Raw genomic sequence first — 5418 nt, forward strand, 5'->3', positions numbered from 1 at the left:
CAGGCGCAATTTCTATTGGGAAGAGGGTGATGGCTATAGACATTCTTTGATGGAAGGAGACAGTTCTATATGGCGTTTTGGCTGATGGAAAAAAGCTACGAGGTTGTGGAATTCCGAACAGTGTGTCCCCATATGAAATTAAAGAGGCTGCTTAATACCTTAATATACCCATATCAGACAATCGGCTATCCTGAATCTTCATTCGCCCCTGAATGAACCTCATTTTTCATGTGACGGCTGCTGTCGTAGTAATGTTTGGTCCCTCCTGATTACCTTCTTTCTTTACTTCATAACGCCCGTGATTAATTTTTTTAGTTACTTTGTAAGGGCCGAAAAATTTTGGACGAAGTTTCATTCCAGTTCCATACTGTGTTCTTTTTATGGCAACTAATTCTCCTACGGCATATTCAGTTTCTAACTTCCTTTTTATAAACGGATTGCCCCCATTTTCATTGACGGACGCATATTAAAAGGTTTTTGGCCAAATGTGTTCTTCTGTAACTTTCCGGGGGCGTGGCTTTTTGCAGTGCGTCTTTTCATTAATCTGTGCTTCAGGAGAGGGTTGGGCTCGATAAAAATAGGTACGCGGTTGACGGTAGTTTCGTTGGCCAAGAATAATTTACAGAAAGGTTGTGAACTTTATTACGGCCTTAGTGCCCAACATATGGATGCTACCGATTTCGCCGCTCTTGGTAAACAATTGCCTAAGGTCAGCTTCAGTAGTATCTGACGTCAAGTTTGTCACTAGAATAGCCCTCCCCGAGCTACTGACATGATAGGGCTTCAGCTTTAGCCTTTAGACTTTCCTTGGAGTTGTGCAATAGCCTTTGTAGCTCCTTCAGGTTGCTTGAATGTGACGAAAGCTAAAACTGTTTGCTGCACACAACGTCAACATAGTCCAATTCGCCACATTTTTTGAATATCTTCTCCAAGGCATCGCAGCTGTAAGACTCGTGCTTGCCTACATTTTCGACGACCATCATCTACTGACTCTAAACGTACAAATGCTCTGGGGATAAGGCGGTTAGCAGTTAAAGTTACATCCTCCACGGGAGCTACTTTCTCGATAAAGCTCTTGATATCCTCTTTTGTGAAATTTGGTCCAAACAGGGCAACCACAACTGTGCGATCATTTAAAGCTTCCTTGTCCTTCGCCTGAGATACGGTCAAAACATTTTCTCCAAGAGTCAGCGCCTTATGCTTGACTTGCAAAGCGGCTTCTGCTCCAGCCGGCGTATCAAAGGCCATTGGAACCAGCGTCGGACTCTTCCTCCCTCGACGGTGGAACTTCCTTCACTGGTTGCTTCCTGGTCTTTTTGGAGGGCGACTGGGTAGCTGCGATCTTTTTCTCCTCTTCGTGTACCTTTAGTTTTTGATAGTCGGCCAGGTGAGATAATTTAATTTTATCTATGACGGAACTTTTCTCGACTATCTCCGTGACATTAAATGTCGATGCAAAGTCTCTCTCTTTTGCCTTGAACAAGACGCCGTTGGAACTGAACATTACGTCGACTGACTGTAGCACATCCTTTCCCACAACCGCAGAGTACTCAAGTTCGTTCTGTTTGGCGAATTGAAAATTACCGAGAAGCATACATCATCATCTTCAAGATCGACGTCGAAACATCCTACTGTCACAAGTTCGCCATTGCCGATACCTCTCAGGTGCTTAACTACTGGCTTTAGCTTCAAGCAGTCAAAACTTCCGAAAATGTTCTCTCTCATCAAACACAATTCACATCCCGAATCAATCATGGCTATGAATGTCACTCCTTCAGCTTTCATCTTTTTTTTGTGAATGAGTCCCTTCGCAGCTTTTACTTCCAGTATGTTTTCAAACTCTTAACGGAAATAGTTTCTTTATTCTCATCGCAATTTTTAAAAATATGACCTTCCTTGTTGCACTTGTAACATATTACTTCGCCTTTGCAATCCTTAGCCATATGGCCTTCGCTGTTACACTTGAAGCATTTCCTTTTAAAATTGTTATGAGTCGGTTTACCTGTCGATTCCCTGTTCAAATTGTCTCTAATATTTCCATACCCTTTATCTTTTCGTAAATGCTTAATTCGGCTTTAAGTTCCCTAATGGAATTCGCTCGATACTACCCTGCCTTGTTGACCTGACTATCTGGGATGCCATCTATGAAGTACGATACCTCATCAAGATTTATCGGTTTGCTGATCTCCATTAAACTATAGAGATACTCGAGGCATGTCTCTTTTGGTTGTTTTTGCCTTTTGCGCAAAATCTTGTGTATCTCTGCCGAACATAGCTTTTTACCGAATTCTTCCTTCAACGCGTTTTTCAGCTTAATCCAACCCCTAACTTCCCTTGTACATTTAATGCAGAGCTTGGCTGCTCCAATCAGAAGTTGCTTAGCATAAATAAATTTCTGCACATTTATCCTAACCCACGGTAACTGCAAGGTCATCGAATTTCAGAATTTTTTTCAGCGCTCGCTCGCGAAAGACAACAAGAGCAACAAGACGAGCCGCGACTGCAAATACAACAACAACTGCGTCTACGATGTCGTCGGCTCTCCAGCCTATTCTCTCATCGCAAGCTGAACCAACAACAACCACAGCTACTGCCATTACTTCAGTTTCAAAGGCAATAAAAACTACGACAACTAACCAAAAGCATAAATACATTAGGGAGAAAATTACGAACGCCCTGGTAAACAAAATTGTTGCGTTGACTGGAGACGGAAACTTTCATGTTGTTCCGGTCACAAAAGTGAAGAACAGTACCGAGCTGTTTCCAAATACCTGTAGGAAGCTAGGAAAAGCTACTAGACGTACCAACTTAAAAGTATGATGGAATTCATGTCATTCATGAAAACGACCATGCAAACACTGGTTCTCAACCAGAACATGGTGCTACTTGGCGTTTCACGGCACAACCATGAAGTAACACAGTTTCTGAATGATAATCATATCGATATTATGCTACTGGAAGAGACGCACCTCACAAACAAATACAACTTTCAAGTAAGAGGATACACTCTCTGTTCAAGTGCAGTCAGGCAACGGACACCTCACCATAGCCGCTGTTTACTGCCCACCTCGCTTTACAATTTCTGAAGGACAATTCATGGACTTCTATAACTTGCTTGGGGATCGTTTTATAGCCGCAGGGGACTATAGTGCCAAACACACGCACTGCGGATCACGCCTTGTGACTCCCAAAGGAAGGCAATTATACAATGCAATCATAAAACCGAACAACAAATTAGACTACGATTCAACATACCAACAGACCCCCGGAAAGTCCCAGACCTGCTCTTGAAGAAGTATTCGTGAAGGCAGCCACTATCGCAATACCACAAGGCACGGAGATGGAAACCAACCACCTTAAAACTAATCTGCAAATTGAACGGCTAGTCCTAGAAAAGAGGAGCCTGCGACGGGCCTGGCAAACAAACAGATCGCCTTCATCAAAACAACGTCTTATTAAAGCCACACGCTTACTAAATCGAGCTCTAAAGCAAGAAGCAGAAAAGGCACAACTGCGGTATATCAAAAAACTTTCGCCAACCAGTACAAAACATCCTCTGTGGAGGGCTCATCCAAATCTGAGCTCCCCTATCGAAACTGTCACGCCGATAAGAAATTTATCTGGCAGCTGGCTACTTAGCGACGCGAAAAGAGCCGAAACTTTTGCTTTACATCTCAGAAACGTCTTCCAGCCGAACCCTGCCACTGGTTCATTTGTACTACCACAAATCGAATCTGAATCTATTTCCTTGACACCATTGTTTCAGCCGAAGGAGATCGCGAAAGTCATTGGGGAACTGAAACAGAAAAAGGCCACTGGCGGTGACCAAATAACCCCAAAAATGATAACCGAACTTCCAAACTCTGCCGTTGAGGTTATTTGTAAGCTCTTCAATGGGATCATGACACTCGGCTACTATCCAAAAAAATGGAAAAAATCTATTGTCATTATGATACCGAAGCCCCGAAAAGACCGTACAATTTCGACATCCTACAGGCCAATCAGTCTATTATCGTGTTTGTCTAAGTTGTTCGAAAAATGTCTTCTAACCCGCATAATACCATATCTAGAAGCACACAATGTTATCCCTGCTCATCAATTTGGCTTCCGTCAAAACCATGGAACAATTGAACAAGTAAACAAAATAACATCAGAAATTCGCACAGCCCTTCAGGATCGGGAATACTGAAAGCTGGAGTCCCGCAAGGAAGCGCGATAGGGCCTACTCTGTTCCTCCTATACACATCGGATATTCCCACAAATGAGCAGCTAACAACATCTACGTTCGCTGACGACACCGCAATTCTAAGTCGCTCGGGGTGCCCAGGCAGAGCCACCACACAGCTAGCAAATCACCTCCTCGTAGTAGAGAGGTTGCTATCTGATTGGCGGATTAAAATAAATGAACAAAAATGTAAACACATAACGTTTACCCTCAACAGGCAAACTTGCCCTCCACTATCATCAAATAACACCCAGATTCCCCAAGTTAACGATGTAACGTACCTCGGCGTCCACCTTGACAGACGACTAACCTGGAGAAGACACATCCAATGCAAAAAAGAACACCTAAAACTAAAAGCCCGTTCACCCCTGCGTCTGGTCTTGCTCTACAACTCTACCCTCAAGCCCATCTGGACATACGGCTCCCAGCTATGGGGGAACGCCAGCAAAACGAATATAGACATTATACAGCGCGTCCAGTCAAAAACCCTCCGAATTATCACTGGGGCACCATGGTATATTCGCAATCTAAACATCCACAGGGACCTAGGCATTCTTACCGTAAAAGATTAAATAAACAAACAAAAAGCGTCTTACAATGAAAAACTCTCTATGTACCCCAATCGCATCTCAAGAAGCCTGGTTCCCAGCCGATCCCGTCTACAAAGCAACGACCTGCACAGCTAGCAATTACTTTCGGGCCCCCTATAGCACAATATCAGTCATATGACAGTTAGTTAGAGTAATTAGGTTTAAGATTTGATACACTTATTGTTAGTCTCCAAAGGGAGAAGATTCAATAAAATAAATAGCAAAGTAATAACAAAAAAAAAAAAAAAAATTCAGACAGCCAGTGATTGACGTCTTTCTGTTCGGAGCCTGAAAATGATGAAACACTGTTCTGAATATCGCGTCTCGAGTCTCGAGCTACTAGGTTGAACCGCCTCTTGGTAATTGGAAGCACTACTAATACTCGCAGCCACATCTAATGCATAATGATCGAACAACCGATCCTGCAAATCTCCTTTTCTGCCAGTTGTATCCAAACCTAGTTCGGATAACTTTTGCCCTTAGTAGAGGCACAGTCATAGCGTGGATCATTCTAGCATCCATAGTAATGCGTTCAAGCCGTTTACATACAGTGGTACAATTCAATATTTAAATGTTTTGATACAACAAAGTAAGAATTTAATT

The 5418-nt window shown here is 42.9% G+C and overlaps 1 pseudogene; it reads right to left on the reverse strand.

Moving 5' to 3' along the window:
- Nucleotides 1-226: 226 nt before the first annotated feature.
- Nucleotides 227-1284, reverse strand: LOC121529947 (annotated as a pseudogene).
- Nucleotides 1285-5418: the final 4134 nt, after the last annotated feature.

The sequence above is a fragment of the Drosophila eugracilis genome, unplaced genomic scaffold, assembly GCF_018153835.1.
Source record: "Drosophila eugracilis isolate 14026-0451.02 unplaced genomic scaffold, ASM1815383v1 contig_2143, whole genome shotgun sequence".
In the NCBI taxonomy this organism is placed as follows: Eukaryota; Metazoa; Arthropoda; class Insecta; order Diptera; family Drosophilidae; genus Drosophila; species Drosophila eugracilis.